The 17,883-nt window shown below is 34.6% G+C and overlaps 1 long non-coding RNA gene across 1 annotated transcript; it reads right to left on the reverse strand.

Moving 5' to 3' along the window:
* Positions 1-681: 681 nt before the first annotated feature.
* Positions 682-7,222, reverse strand: LOC120354473. The gene is made up of 3 exons (XR_005573049.1): positions 7,000-7,222; positions 5,577-5,666; positions 682-3,429 (listed from the first exon to the last, which is right to left on the reverse strand). It is a non-coding gene; the product is annotated as an uncharacterized LOC120354473 (long non-coding RNA).
* Positions 7,223-17,883: the final 10,661 nt, after the last annotated feature.

Consider the following 17,883-nt stretch of genomic DNA (forward strand, 5'->3'; position numbering starts at 1 on the left):
CCAGCGTTATTGTCCTGTCACCAGCTGGCTTGGATCTTTGAAGAGTAGACTTTAGATGCGCGTGAACACTAGCGTCTGGTGATAAATTTTCATAACGGCAAGGAAAGTTGTGTGAGTGCGCCACACCAGATTTTTTACAGCATGCAATAATAATATTTTCATTGTTTTTTTGAAACTCTTGATTGAATTGAAATGAAGTAAAAAAAGAACTTATCTTTGACCGCTGCTTTTAGTGTTGATGCGACTGGTTAAATACCAATAATTTCATCAGATTTTTATTTGAATCCTTGTATGATTCAAATAATTCTTGATTATTGTATGATTCATTCAGTTCACAATTTTATGCGTACCGGTAGCCTATTTATTTGTTTCTATTTTAATAAATTATTTTTTTTCTTTATTGAATATCCATTATTTTTTTACTTGTTGAATATATCACAAATGTAAACTTTAAAATATAAATTCCGTATTTTTAAAACTCATTAATATGGCTAAGTTCAATTCCTCCACCACAACCCTCAAATTTTGAGAGTTTACTGTTTGAACATAATTTAGTTTGATGATGCAGCACACAACGAAACGGTCGTCACTAACATGAGTTTTAAAAATATTTCTTCTTTAAAGTTTACATGTGTGATATATAATAATAAAATGTATTTGAATTGAAATTTTGATATATTATTGGATGAGGTTGCTCTTTGTATTAACTGTACATAGTAATAAGCCTTATCTACACCAAGTGCGCTATGCAAAATATTACTGTGAAAACGACATTATAAACAATCAAGTACAGCAGTAGGCTACCTACGAAGGCTAGTCAATATGCAAGGTTTATTGCGATAGACTCTTCATACCTTGGTCAATAAGAGTAATATGGTTTTTAGAACTCAATTATTATTTAATTAAATCATATTTAATAAGAGTTTTTATTTAAATCCTCAGTGAATTCTATACCTACAAAAAGTTATTGTAAAATTCTATAATAAAAGTTATTGAATGTCAAAATTTGAGGCTCGATTTTTATTCATATAGATTATTGGTAACTGTAAATAAAACAGCTCAGTTATTGAATAACTAAAATTTATTGCAAATGCTCTCTATGAAACAACATCAATAAACTTAATTTATATTTATTTACAAATGAAACTCACTTTATCAATGATTGATTACATTAGTAAGTATATATCTTGTTTATTCAAAACCAAATATAAAAGCTCATTTTATAAAATGACATTATAGTAAGTTACCCTTTCTTTGAAAAGTTTTTATATTTTAACATAAAATAATAGATAAAAAACACAAACCACAACTACTAGTTTCAATGTTTTACATAATCTTCATAAATACATTATTATATTGTTTACATATCTGTACTAATATAATAACATTTTGTTTTAGTGGGCTAATATTATCAATTATTTAGATCCTTCGAGTTCATTAATGTATAAATTTGCAAAATAACCTGAAAGTGGTAATCTCATTGCCAAACCTACCATGGAAATGCAAGATAGAAAAATCTATTTTTTAATTTTATCAATAAAAATAAGTACCTATCCCTGAATACATACATTTTAAGAAAATACAAGCTTATTTTTATACTTTACTGAATGGCCATCACGCTTTTATGCCTCTTTACACATTAGCTAACCATGATTCTAGTTTTCTCATTGAATCATAAAATAAGTTAAAATCTATGAAAAACGTGGTAATGAATTTGAAATATGATACAATTGTGAGAAAACCTTACAGATTGTTTGTTAATGTGAAAGCGGTTTCAATCGGACTTTTGACCGGCACTATTGAACTTGTCTACAATGATCAAGCTCAATGATGGTGGTTTACCATTCATACAATCTATCATACCTACTTCCATCAACATACATCTCTCACACTAAGGAGAACACACTTGAAATGATTTACAAAAAAGATAAGTTAGTAATTTAGTTTTCTCTAAAACATGAATAAAATCTTATTAGACATTATACAGACGAATTACACACTATTTGTTTAGTAGAACTGCTTCAATCAACTGCTTGTGTGGATTTTCAGTCGTCAAAAAATGTTTTTAATAAAAAGCTATACAAATTTCCTGTAATATTAATGATTTATGAAACTTTATTGCCACTCAATACGGAACAAACTGCCGGCTAGCGAATTACGAAATTCGTGTTAGCAGACTTATTAGTAAACCAGAGATGATATATTCATATAAAAAGAACAATTTGACCCAGACATTTCAATCGGGGTTTAATCGGACTTTGGACCGGCACTAATGAACTTGTCTACGAGACCAAATTGACTGAGAACGTTCAAAATAGGTACAGAGGTCCATCTCATATTATATTCTTTGCTTTGAAGTCATTTTTTTCAAGAACAACAGGACTTGAAAAAGTAAACTCGAAACTCTATACACAGGTTCAGCTTAGCTAAGTTCAGACGTTGCTTAATTAAAGAGTTTGTTTCCCACAGTTTTTCATTGAGTTTGCAATGCATTTCTCTAAATTTCTTAAAGAAATATTTTTAATTCATAGGATTAGATACATAATTGAAATCAACCGGAGATTGAATCAAGCCTGAAAGACTCTTTTGACCTTGGATCGAAGGAAGTGCAAGCCAAATGGAAAATGCAGAATGCTGAGGAAACGCAGAAAAATGCTTGATAACTCATGAAAAACGCTGAAACCCGCCTTTTTTGGGTCGTATCATTGGTATTAGTTCTAAACCCTTTTAATACAATATTTCTACACCTCAGCTGAACTTCTCAACCAAATTCGAAAATTTGCTGTTTATCTGTTCTCCAAAAAGTTTAGAATACGCAGAAAATGCTAATTTTAGGTGTAAGTTGATTTTTTTGTTGAATCTCCACGGCAATCAAATCTCATTTCCCCCACCCGAAATCAAATCCTGGCTACGTGCCACCAGACTGATCAAATTATTTGCATCTCAAAACGCAAGAAGACAGAGACAGATGAAATTTTGTGTGTAGTAGTGGAGGTGATATTGTGGTAGATGATATTCATATCAAATAAAAATACTAGAAATTATCACAACTACCTACTTATTTCAAATAAATTAAAATAAATGGTTGTGAAATTTCTGCAACTGCAAAATATTGATAGAATGACATAATATAAAATAATTATCCAATGAAGTACCGTATATAATACTTTTTAATTTTTTTTCAAAACATGAAAAATTGCGAAAGTAACAATGAATTGTTAATCTACATAAATACATTATTATTCACGAAAGCACACATGTTTTGTAATGTACAAAATTATACAATGGAAGTGGGATAACCTATGGTAATGGTAAAACGATGTGTACGGTGTCAAACTATAGGATAACATGTTCACTACTGTCTTTGCAGAATGAGGAACAACACACACGATGAACTGTCCCTGCGGTCTTTGTGACATATTTTCGTGCCTGAAATGAAATAAAAATAAATTATTTTCAAAAACTCCAATTGATTGGAATGAAAAGAATACCACAAGGAATAACAGAAGTAATGAGTTATACAAAAATGTTGTCACACAATAGTCCAGTCACATATACATTGGTGCTTGCAATTAATATTGTAGTTCTGATTTTTCAATATATCTTTTGGATACATGAGAGAAGTCCATAACCAATTTCTTCAAGCAAAGGAAATTTCATTAATTTCCTTGTGATAGATACAGAACATCGTATTTTGGGTTCATTTTCCAGTTTTCAGCTATTTCTGCCAAATCCAGTAATCAGACAGAAAAATTGGTTCTCGCCCTTTTACAGATAAAATGGGATCATGCAGAACTCTCCATCTCCAATGAGTAATAATTTATCAAAAATGTGTAAAATTAAAACAAAAAATCAATTCTGATGAATTTTAGGTTTTGATCAACAATATCTTCCGATTGTTACCATTCACATATATAATTCAAAATTCCTCTGGGAGTATTTTTGTGCTTTAGAATCTAAGATCAGGTAGAGCGCTTCATCTCATATAGATTTCCAGGTACACCGGACAACAATGCTCATCGTATTGTGAAAAACACCTAATTTTCAGCTTCAACCATCATCACCAACTACATTGTCCAGCACAATGACAGAAGTTAATGATATTATGTTCTATGAGAATCATCTGTTAGATGCACTTAATTTCATTCACTATTGGAGAGGCGCGCATAAGGACAACTCAAGGATCAAAATTTCAAACTCTTTGTCACCTTTAAATTTGGAAGAAAAATAGCACAAGGACTACTGTACCTTATTATTTTATCTATCAATGTTATTACATTAGTGTCATTTGCATTGTAAATAAAAATAAAAATAAATTTATAACTTTTGACACAATGCTCAGATTTCATCTTACTACACTTCATTCTTCTCGACTCGTCAAGGCGGTCCAACATCATGCATCATAAGTCAAATTCGGTTGAGAAATGGAAAAATTGTTGTTGAGTGTACTTAGCCCATATTCCAATACACAAAAAATGGCCAATTTCTATCTTTTATTGCAAAAAATAGCAGGTAGAACAATTTGAAATGAATTACCTCTCACTCATTGCAAGCTTTTATTCATAAGACTGAGAATTATGAATTTACCATGTATTTTCATATACACATGCTTGTTGTTTGTGAAGTCTAATTTAAATGTATTTTCCAGTCATAATAATGTCCACTCTCATTACACACTGAATTGATTAAAGATCTGAAATGAATTTTACTATTATAGATCTAGTCATACTAGTTTTAAGGCCCGAGTAAGCATATTTTACAATCACCTACCGTTAGGGAATTACTTGAGAAGGAATACAAGAGAAAAATTAAAAAGTTCCTATTGAAGAAATGTTTTTATAGTCTTGAACAGTATTTTAGCATTAGGTTGAACAGCATGTGATAATTTTTCATATAAAGTGAAAAGATGTGATTTTTAAGTAAATTTACAGTGCCTGTACAATATTTTATATAATGTGTCTTGGGCAATGAATAGGCCTAAAATTTGAATTTGAGCGCGACCAGCTTTGTTAGTAGTTGTACAATAAACGGTTTTTTTAGTCTATAGCTGATTAATGTCTTCTTAGTTGTTAGGTGTGGTTTCTAATATTGACTCCACGAAATGGAAGTCGTTGAACAAATCGAAATTAATGGTCTACCGGCCCGTGTGTACCCAGGAAACAAACAATTAGTAGGGAACATCTACAAAACCCAACCAATGGAGAACGGTCCTGTCTCAAAAATTTGTTTTGGAGACACCAACAATAATTATGAATGTTCCAGGCGGCCTCCAATAGGAGATCAAGGCAGTATTCTAATGTTAGAATGCAAAACTCTAAAAAAGTAAATTCGTGTGGCTTTTGTTGGTGGGGAGTCTCTTGCGGGAAGGTCTCACCGCCTGAATATATTTAAGCCGTCAATGGGCCTTACGACTGTCTTACTTCAGCCAATACTTCAACAATTTAGCGTGCCCATCTGATAAAACGATAATGCGAAACTCTATTATTATTGGTATTGAAAGCAATTTGTAATTTGCATACAGCATCGACAGGAAAACAAACATGATTTGATAGGTTGATAATTACAAGAAAGCTCACCTGATAATTGATACGGTGATCACCAGCCATAAACTAGCAAGATAGACCCAGCAGAAAGTTTCAACAATAGCTCAATCAGCCTGTTATTCTCTGAAAAAAGAAAAATAACTGTTTCTAGACCTGCTAAGAGTTTATATGACAATACAGTAGGCTACCTGTATCATACGTATTCAATGATTCTTTTATAAAATCCGTTCTCAAAACCTATTTTTTGGATTTGGTTTTGAGGTGTTCAATCCTGAGTGAGACAGGAGTCAGGTGTTATAACGTGAAGCTTTATATGCAACCTAAAGCATGCTATATAATGCAAAGCCTATAAAGAGCAAAAAAGAAAAGATTGATTCTTTATTGATTGATACACTAAGTACATCATCAAAATGGTAGGAAAAGAAAATATAAGTTAACATTGTGCTATTCCTCTCCCAGATTTAGTTAAGGTTAGACACATAGTCCAAAATAGGATAAGTCTTGTAGTTGTTCACTACAAGATAATAGGTAACTTAGATGATAGGTAACTTGTATTGTTCAATATTCTGACAAATTCTACTCCTCCATCAACTTCTAAAATGCAATAGGCTACTTGCCCTACTTGAATAAACTCTATTGAAAAAATAGAAGATGCATAGCCTATAGATTACATTTTGATCTTGTTCAATGGCTATTAAATAATTATGTTTGTATTAATTTTGTTTATCTTTAGATTGACTAATAACTACTGTATTCCTAGCCTACTTTATTTCTGTAGGCTGAAAGATACAGCAGATTATAATAATCCTAATTTTATTATTTACATGTTTTATCAATATTTTTCAGTGGGTAGGTAGCCTATTCAGTAATTCAGTATATTCAGTCCATGACCGGCAGTCGCCAGACAGACTTCGTCAAAATATAAAACAATCAAAACACAAATAAAGAGATGGCCGCAGATAGGTTGTTTCGTGTGGCTCTGTAGATGGACTGCCATAGTAACTCATTAAACAATCTCAAACTGGTCTACAAGTCCACTGGTCTCATCATCTCTCAATGAGTAGAGAGGGTAGTTGATAAGTTTTTCTCGAACCAGCCTACAAAACTTCCCATACTCCAGCTCACGAACACAAATTGACAGTGTGTTAAAAATTTTTAGCATCCAATTATTTAATATTCAAGATAACAGTATCTAAGTTTTCTAATCAGGTCCCGATATGTTGTAGCCTATCTGAGTATGGATAGGCAAAAATTTTAAGTGACAAGCATTTACGTTATTACTTATCCAGTGTAAGTTATTCGCCACGGTCCATAGATCGGAGAATCGTTTGGTTTTATTAAAATTAAAAGTGACTGTTCTGTATAATTAGCAATACTTGCTTTGAAGGTACATTTCAGATGTTAATATTTAAAAATTATTTCAAATAGGGCCTAGGCAATATTATTTTAATCTTACCTGGTACAGTGATGAATAGCCTAATCATACTATTAATCGTTTCAACTTTCTGTTTTAAACGAATTCATCAATATTATGTCTTTGTGTTTGATAAGTCTTCTGCTAAAGAAGGGCTTATTTATAAGGATAAACCTACCAAGTTATGAATAATTTTGTATCTACTGTACTTTGTTACATCTTAACCTGACTGTTCAGTTTGTTGATAAAACATAACCTAATCTCATTCTTACAATCATGCTAAACATAACCTGAAATACGGTTTTAAACCGTTATGTTGGTCAAGCTGGTTACGTTTGGTCTATTTGCGTTTTCTCTTTCGTTAAGATCATTCTATATATAGAACATATTTGATCGATGAGATTATTCAAGACATTATATTTTCCCTTGGTGTATAGTTAGAAAGCATGTAAACTTAACAGGTTTTAAATAAGTCTCTAGTAATATAAGGTTGATAATTATTCAAATACAATACGATGAGTAAATTCCCTATTTATCAAAAAACAGACTTTTCCGTGAAAAGAGAAATTTTAATCAACTGATTGTTAGGAAACCAGTGTGTTATTTCCAGTTTGTGTTATATGAAGAGAAAAGGTTTTTTATTACACACGTACGGAATAGGAAAATTATGTTTGACGCATCATCACGTCTGGTCTACTGGACTGATTAACTTGATAACTGATTAACTCAATTTTCCTATTTGATATCTATATGCATATAGATTCTTAATTAACCGAGAATGGTTATAGGCTTATTTTCAATTCTTTATTAAGATTTCATTACGTAAAGTTTTCAGTTTGTCAAGTTTTAAAATGGACCCTTGCGGAGCTCTGGTTACCTGCTAGTCTATAATAAAGGAGAGAATCGGCTTATACACATATAGGAAATTTACGAATGACGCATCATAACGTCTGAACTGATCAACTTGAAATTTTGCATATTAATTCTTAATTTACCGAGGATGTTTGTGGGCCTGTTTTTGCATTCTTAAAGATTTCAGCAGGTCATGTTTTTAATTAGACCCATGCGAAACACGGGTTACCTGCTAGTTTCTTATATATTTTCGCTCCCAAATAGGTTGACTAGTCTCTTTTTTCCTCCGTGTACATTTTTAGAAAACGATCTGACAACATTGCGACAGTAAAAAAGATAGCGCTATCTGCTGAATGATGAACAAGGATAGTGGAGAGTCTAGTCTCTGATGCTATTCAGGCCTTTGAGAACAGGTGCAGGAGCAGATTTTGTGTCCTGAGTAAAGCATTTGATTGTATTGACCATTCTGACTTGGAGAAACTTGATTATTATCGATTCACTTTCACTATTTTGTTCATATTTGAAAGATAGAAAGCAGGCGGTCTGTATTGAGGGTGAGTGGTCTGAACTTGTAAATTTGAAATATGGGGTACTTCAAGGTTCTGATCTTGGCCCTCTGCTGTTTCTGATACTTGACTTACTTGACTTAGTTCCTGTCGCTCCTTGAGGAGCATAGGGCTTCCGAGAATGTCCTCCATCCAACTCTGTCGCGTGCTAACGCCTTCACCTCCAACCACGTTTTGCCGGCTTTCCCAATTTCTGTCTGGATGGTACGCTTCCACGTGATTTTTGGGCGTCCTCTTGCACGGTGTCCTTGAGGATTCCAGTCCAATGCGTCTTTTTCAATGGCACCTTCTTCCTTGCGCAACGTGTGCCCAATCCATCTCCATTTCCTTCTTTTTATCTGCATTTGGATTGGATCCTGACAGGTAGACTCCCATAGTGCTTCGTTGCTGATAACCTCTGGCCATCTGATGCCCATTATGCGACGCAAACATCTATTTACAAATACTTGTAACATTTTAGAGGTCACTGTAGTCACCTTCCAGGTTTCACATCCATATAAGAGGACTGATTTTACATTGCTATTAAAGAGTCGAATCTTTGTGGCTTTGGATATATTTTTATTTGCCCAAATTGGCCTCAATTGTATAAAAGCTCCGTTTGCTTTCTTGATTCGACTCTTTACATCTTGATCAGCTCCTCCTTCTACAGTGACCATACTACCCAAGTATAAAAAGGACTCTACCAGCTCGATATTGGAGTCGCCCATTTTCAAAGGCATGTCTGTTCTTGCATTTACTCTCATTTCCTTTGTCTTTCTAGCATTTATCTGCAAGCCGGCCTTTATTGCCTCATTTGAAATATTTCTCAGCTTTTCTTGCATGTCAGTAAAGCGCTGTGCCAGTAGACATATATCATCAGCAAAGTCCAGATCCTCTAGCCGCCCTCTTAGGCCCCAAGGTATCCCTCTTCTCCTACCTCCACCAGCTCTTCTCATCACACTGTCCAAAACCAGCAAGAATAACGTGGGAGACAACACACAGCCTTGACGGACTCCAGAAGTGACAGGTAGGGGTTCACTCAAACTTCCTGCATGGAGGACACGGCACTCACAATCCTCATACATATTTCTCAGAATGCTCACAATCTTCTGTGGGATGCCATAATTAATCAGTGTACTCCACATCACTCTTCTGTTAACTGAGTCAAAAGCTCTTTCGAAATCGATGAAAGCCAGGTAAACAGTGCTCTGCCATTCAACACTTTGCTCTAAAATTATCCTCAGTGTGTTTATTAAATCTACACAGCTACGGTGCTTCCTAAAACCAGCTTGTTCTCTCCGTATTTTCCTTTCAACAGAATCCTTTATCCTGTTTAGGATTACTCTTGCTAGCACTTTACTAGGCACTGAGAGCAGTGTTACCCCTCTCCAGTTTACACAATCTGTAGAGCAACCTTTCTTGGGTATCTTCATTATAGTACCTGTCTTCCATTCTGCAGGTACTCTTTCTTCTTCCCAAATTTTGGTGATTAGGGGATACAAGATATCAGCACTCGTCTCTACATCAACTTTTAAAACATCTGGTGAGATATTGTCTGAGCCAGGAGCTTTTCCATTTTTCATCTCACTTATAGCCTTCTTCACCTCATCTTTTGTTGGCACTTCCCATTCTATGTCTGTGACCACTGGCCCATCTCTTTGCTCTACTTCTTCATGATCCTCTATCTCATTTTGCCTATTGAAGATTTCCATGAAGTGTTCTCTCCATCTTTCAAGTTGCTCATCCTTACTAGTCAGCAATTGCCCTTCCTTACTCTTTACTGGGCCATCATTTCGATAGGATCTCTTGGATAAAGCTCTTGTGATTCTGTACAACTCTTTGCTGTCACCTATCCTTGCTGCTTGCTCTGCCCTAGCTGCCATATCATCTACATACTTTCGGTGATCCCTTCTGACACACTTTTTCACCTCCTTCTCTGTTCTTGAGTACTCATCCTGGGCCTGTTTTTTCTGCAACCTAGTTTTGCTCGTATTGATGTTGGCTTTCTTAACTTTTCTGAGCTGTATAAGATTCCATGTTTGTTCAGACATCCAGTCCTTCTTCTGGTGATCTCTCTTACCTAGAACAGATTTGCTTGTTTCTAGGTAAGCTTCTCTAACATTCATCCATAGACTGTCAACACTTCTCTCATCATTCTCCTGCATCAAAACATCAAAGCGGTTTTTGACTTCAAGAGCAAACTGGGTTTTCACATGCTCATTCCTCAGCTTTGCTTCATCAAATCGCATTCTGGGACTCACAAATTTCCTCCCTGCAGCCATTATCTTCATAGCAAACGTAGCTACCATTAAATGATGATCACTATTTGCATCTGCCCCTCTCTTATTTCGTACATCAGTGAGACACCTCCTGAATTTTCTACTAACAGCAAAGTGGTCAATCTGATTTTCAGTGAGATGGTCTGGAGATACCCAGGATACTTTGTGGAATTTCTTATGAGGAAATGGAGTTCCGCCAATTACAAGATCACGGTCTGCACAAAAGTCAATAAACATTTCTCCATTTATGTTATGCTCACCTAGACCATGCTTTCCCATTATGTGCTCTAATCCTTCATTATCCGCACCCAACTTAGCATTTAGATCCCCCATCACTATTACTATATCTCTCTGGTTGACAGTTCTTATAGTTTCATTCAACTCTTCATAGAAAGCCTCCTTCATTTGATCCTCACTAGTCTCTGTTGGGGCATAGCACTGTATAATGGTAACGTGTCTAATCTTTGTTTTGAATCTAGCAGTCAAGATTCTATCTGAGACGGGGTTCCAACTCATTAAGCTCCTCCTAGCTATCTTGCTCATGAGTATGCCAACTCCATTTCTACGTTCTGCATTTTCTCCAGTTTTACCTGAGTAGATGAAAGTTGTGTCATCACTTGTTTTCATTTCACCAAAGTCAGGCCATCTAACCTCACACAAGCCAAGAATATCCAATTTGTAAGCAATCATCTCCCTAACCACCTGTCTTAGTTTTCCTCTCTCTCCTAAAGTCCGTATATTCCAAAATCCAATTCGAGTTTTTTGTTTCATTCCAAATGTTCCTAAATTTCCGGTCCGGTTTTCATTCTCTTCAGTTTCAGTAATAAGGTTGATTTAAGGTATGCGGGTTATCAGCCCACAATACCCGAGTGCCTTAGCGGGGCCGCCGCTTTATGGCCTAGGACACCTGCCAGATTTTCCTTCAGGGTTAACTCCCCTAGGCTCTTCCGCCCACTCTGCCGTTGGGATTTGACTCCTCTTCCGCCATCGTGACCGTTGACCGGTTTTCACCTAGTATCCCTAGGCAGGGGCCCTTACAGGGTGCTACCATCCGGAGCCAGATGGACCCTGGTTTTTTCACGAGGTTGTTACTCCTCCCGCTCCTCCTTCCTCATCATTTGCAAGATGAGTCCCGGGCTTGCGACCGGCACTGGCGGAGTTAGTTGTTTCTGATAAGTATCAATTAATTGCCTCACAATGTATTAAGTAAAACAGTTTTATATGCTGACGACACAACGTTCATGAATAGCTCAAATGATTTTGCTGAACTCTCAAATCTTTTAAACATTTCATTGGCAGATGCAGAAGTGTGGTTCAGGGCTAATGGTAATCTTTTAAATGAAAGAAAGTCTGAAAATGTTATCTTTAGTTTGAGATGATAATAAACACATTGAACACGGTGTTGTTAATAATGTGAGCTGACATGGGGGAAACATCGATTATTTGAAAACTAGGCTTCCAAGAGTGGTGTATCTTATAGGACATCTGAAAAATTGTGTTACAACAAACTGTAAGAATGGTAATCCAGTCAATATAGACAAAAAAAAGGGGGTGTGCTTGCAATTTATATTGTAGTTCTGATTTTCTAATATATTATTTGAATACATGAGAGAAGTTCAGAACCAATTTCTTCATGCAAAATTTCCTTGTGCTATATACAGAGTGGCCCAAAAACCACGTATTTTCGGTTCATTTTCCAGTTTTCAGCTATTTCCGTCAAATCCAGTGATCGGACAGAAAAATTTGCTCTTGACTTTTTTAAGATTATAAAATTCTGAATGAAATGAGATCATTTGGAACTCTCTATCTCCAATGATATAAGTTCATGAGATTATGTTCTATGAGAATCACCCGTTCGATGCACTTAATTTCAATATTTCCTAGTGGAGTGGTGCGCTTAAGGACACCTCAAGGATCAAAAATCAAAACACTCATAACTTTTGACTAAAATCTTGGATCTCATCGTACTACACTTCATTCTTCTTGGCTCATCAAGGCGGTTCAAAATCATTCATCACAAGTCGAATTCGGTCGGAAAATGGAAAATTTATTGTTGAGTGTAGTCATAATATTTCCACACACAAAAATATTGCCAATTTCTAGGAATAACATAATGACGATTGGCGGCAACATATTTAAAACTACGATCAGACTACTGTATATGTGTATATATTATTGTTATCAGAGTACTTTTTCCTTTGTGTAAACTGTGTAATTCGATGCTTTTTAAAAGTCGTCAAAACAGCTGTTCTACAGCTGAAGAAGATCCTGGCTACATCCAACCAGAAAACAATGAAATACCTTCTAAAGGTATATTCTGCCTTGTCTTCATATAACATATAAGTATATGAATATATAGGTATATTATAATAATGTCTCTGGTGTAGGCCTACATATTATCAAAACTGAAATAATTATCAATAGTACATCAAAATATCAAATCACACATTTATATGTACAGAACCCTAAATGTTCTGTTTGATAATGTTTGGGAGGTGAAAGTTTCTGATATTTTTTTAATTGAGATACAGAAACAATGTTATCATAATTTAATGATGTTGCCACATTCCATATTTCAATATCAATAATACACAGATAGGAACTGTCCCCCTCAATTTATTTCAAAACAACTTCATTTTATGATTAAAAAGATCAATTGTTTATTATTAAGAAAAGAAAAGTGTTTAAAATATAATTTATGATGTGATTATAGTTAATCTACAATAGCAGTGATGTCACAGAAATATGTAATTTTCATTTTCAAATTGGTGGATTTCAGTCTGTTACTCCATGAACTAAGCCACTAGAGTGCAGCACAGTTGTTCGATGAAGTGGTCGTATTGGGTGAGTTGGTGTTTGGATATAAAGGCTATTGGATGAAGTGGTTTCGGGACACAAACCACTCTCTGTCTCAGACAGCACCGTATCACGCATGCGTTAGCAACGGGTTTTTCCCGTTCCATTCAGTCAGTTCTTTGTGATGATGGTTACCGAGCACTGTAACTGGAGCCAATTGTCATTCTATTTGATGAAGATATTATTATCCAATGATGATTTATCATTAAATTCAATATAATAATCAATATATTATCATTTTATTTATAAAAGAAAGAGTACTTTTGAAAAATATAATTAATAAAATATAACAGTTGTTATTTAACTGATGTAAAAAACACTATAACTAAGTCCACATATTGTCATTTCAAAAAAAAAAACTGAACCCCCAACCTCCCCTTTCACATTTAAAACATCAATAAACATAACTTTTTGTAAAAACCTCAAATCCCTTTCAGCATATTGCAATTTCAAAGCAAAATCCTAACCTTTTTGAAATATCAAAAAGCATAATTCTACCTGGACCCTAGGCCTTTCTAGCATATTGCAATTTTAAAGCAAAAACCTAACCTAATCCTATGAAACATTATTGAATATAATCTAAAAAACCCTAACCACTAACCCCTTCACATCATTTGTTGAATGATAGACAAGGACAGCAACACCATTGCAAATCGTACACTACCATTATAACGTGAACCTCACTATAGATACTCAAAGAATAACTATGTTATAACTGTGACTGTTGCTGGCCGTTACTCTGTTTCTGAGACAAAGAGAAGCTGCTTTCGGGACGCCCAAAAGACGCGCGTCTCGCTGTAGGAATAGCCTCTAGCATAGAGAAGTATGCGCAAGCGCTGATAACGTATTTGTTAGAGCAGTTCCGTTCACTGTGATTACTGCTACTGAGCTGTGACTGGCATTCAGTGGAACTGCTACTGATTCGCCAATGCACGAAAACACAACACAACCTCTTTATGTCAAAATTAAAACTTGTAACATAGCCTCTATGGTTGTTTTCAAGGAAACAGCCCCAAAACATTTTTTCTCGACGGTTCTATACGTATTTTGGGTCGCTGAATTCGAATCTGAAATTAGCTGACACGCCAGAGGGCGGCTTCTCCCTCAAAACCTCCTAAAATTTTGGACTTTTTCCATTTAATCTCGAGAACCTTGAGTTTTTCGAGAGAAAGCATTCCCTACAAAATTGAAGATAATAAGATTTCCAATAAATTGAGTGGTCACACAGGATTCTACCATTCTTGGTAGTTCTGAAGAATTCATTGTATGCAATTACTACAGTTTTTTCATTAATTTTAACATCAGTTTTAACATCAGCTGAAGCTATTTGGGAGCTATTACACAGATGCTAACACATGATTTCAGTTGCTTAATTTGCAACATAGGTAGTTTACAATTTTTAAATCAACAAACTGAAATGGTTTAAGATAATGTGCGGTTTTTGTTTTTGAGCTGTTTCCATAATTTTCACCAGCTCTGTATGATTGAAAGAAGCAGGTTTTAAGTATCAAAATACAACTATTCATGAGTGAGTTCTCCAACCCAGGGGGTCACTAATAGTTTGTCAACAACTTAACTACGGTACGGTACATCTTATCATCAATACTACTAACTCTCTATATCAATAACTACATCTCACCAAATAACTTACCATCTTCAGAAGCAAACGTGAATTCATCAATTGATGGTTGAAATGCATGCTTCTTTGTCAAGTGTCCGACTAACTCTGGATGTTTACTGCTGAATGTTTCTCTGCAGTCTTCAAACGGACATATTGCTCCTTTTTCTCAGGCCTATTACTTTTATAAACATTTTGAAGATACCACTGTAAATTATAATTAATGGACAATTGTTTTTTGCATAAACCACAATTAAGATGAGATGATTTCTCAGACATGATTACTGATAGCTGGAAGGGATACAGATCAAGATTTCTATTAATGGCTGGTTTTGAGCACAAAACAGTCAATCACCGTTATAATTTCATAAATCCGAATGATAGGAGCGTACTTAAGCAAGGTATGGAATCAAACGGCTAAAATGAAGAGAGACATTAGGCGGCGAGTCGGTAGAATGACCACGTCAAATCATGAAACATACTTGACCGAGTATACTTGGAGAAGTATTCACCCAACGACTGAAGAACTTTTCATCGACTTTGTTAATGCTATTAACCATTTCCATCGCATATAGTAGTGTGAAGTGTACAGAAACGTATAGTAGGGTTTATATTTTTGTATATAGTGTAGCAAAGGTAGAATCATAGAGTGTTTATCAAATTGATTGTAGAGTAGTATAGGTAGAAGTGTAGAGGGTTTATAATATTGTATTTAGTGTAGTATGATATAATTATCGAATAAAAAAAATATCAGGACAAGGCTCTTTGGGCCGCTGATTCCATGGATTGATTGGGCAGTTTTAATATATTCGTCAAACAATTCATGTTTTTTGCGGCCCAGAGTAATAGAACTTGAGCATTACTGCATAGCGGCCCAGCACAAGTGCGTTTACAATTTATTATAATTATGTGAGTGTTATTATGAATGTGTAAGTTTTTTATGTTTATATAAATTATGATGGTTAACCATAAACGTGAAGAAAATACTCCATTGATTATGAACTTATAAGTTTATACATTCCTATTTAAAACTAATTTCTTAGTGCTACTTGATATTTTTCAAGCAATACATATAATATGTCGAGTGGTAAGTTGCGGACCAGAGTGTTGAATTTTGGAGTAGGTTTTGAAAATATATTTAAACATAGATATTTTGCGTAATAGTAGGTAATCTAGCAAATGAATATAGTAGCCTTATGCAGATGTATGGTCTAAGATCTCTTGTGAATAAGCCAACTAGAATTTCATGTAAAACAAAAACATGTATTGATCACATATTTTGGAGAAATGTAAATTTTAAAGAAGATTTTGAAGTACGGTACTACTTTTCACGTGAGAAATCCAATCCCAGTTTTTAAAGAAGTAAGAGAGGTCTTCACAGAAAAAATTAATTATAAGAAATTGATAGAAGGGCTACAAAAAGAAAGTTGGGGAAATGAAATTTCCTTCAATGATCAAAATTTAGACTTAGATGATAAGATTGATAAATTTTGTAGTAAGTTAATAAGCAATATTAAATCAGCTAGTGAACAGATAAAAATAAAAAGTAAAAATAGACCACTGAAAAAATGGATAACTCCGGGGCTGATAAGATCCATTAGAGAGCGTGATAAATTGCATAAAAAACTAAACCGTCAGCCATTCAATATTGAATTACAATCTAGGTACAAAACATATAGAAATTTATTAAATAAACTTATAAGAAAAACTAAATTTGAGTACGGGTATTACAAAACCAGAACCTCTAATTCTGAAGGAAATAGTAAAAAAACTTGGAATTGCATAGAAGAAATTCTAGACATCCAACGTGCAAATGAACCACACATATAAAAATATAAATTTTTATATTTAAATATAAATTGATCGACATATTTTGAGTTGCTGGAGTTGGGAGAACTTATGCTGAAAGAATCGATATTGTACAACACTCAGTGGGTGGATGCACAACGTTTACGTTGTTTGGCGGCGGACAGTCCCCATTCCTTCTTCATGCGTCCAACGAGCTCCGATGAGATATTATAGTTATCATCAGAAACTTGAAATCTGGCTCGTCCCCGGAGGTGGATGGACTAGGTAATGTATGTTTGAAGAATATTGCTGATATTATAGCGAAACCATTGTCAGTGTTATTCAACAAATGTTTTGAATTGGGTCATTTTCCTTCTCATTTCAAGATAGCAAAAATAGTTCCTCTATTCAAATCAGGTAACAGAAAGGCTCCCGAAAACTATCGCCCAATCAGTTTGATAAGTAATCTAAAATATTTGAAAAACTTATAAAACGACGATTGATAGTATACCTTAATGTTAATAAATATAAATTTTTAGCTGAGAATCAATTCGGTTTCCAAGAGGGCAAATCAACTGAGGATGCTTTGACAAATTTAGTTCGGATAATTACAGATAACTTTCAGAGCAACAAAAAAACTTTAGCAGTATTCCTGGATTTAGCAAAAGCCTATGATAACATCCCTCACAGGTCCCTTCTGAATAAGTTGGAAAGTATAGGTTTTAGAGGAACAGTTCTAAAATTATTTGAAAGCTACTTGCAAAATAGATCTCAGGTACCTACGCACTCTAAATGAAAAAACAAGTTTAATGACATTGACTGGGTTTGGCCTTCCCCAGGGTACAGTCCTCTCACCGATATTATTTTTGATATACATTAATGATCTTTTAAAAATAAATATTAATAACTGTACTACTATATCTTTTGCCGATGATACTGCCTTGGTTTTCACCGGACGAGATTGTAGGCAGGTGGAGCGATTGACGGA

This window comes from Nilaparvata lugens, chromosome X (assembly GCF_014356525.2).
Source record: "Nilaparvata lugens isolate BPH chromosome X, ASM1435652v1, whole genome shotgun sequence".
Taxonomy (NCBI): domain Eukaryota; kingdom Metazoa; phylum Arthropoda; class Insecta; order Hemiptera; family Delphacidae; genus Nilaparvata; species Nilaparvata lugens.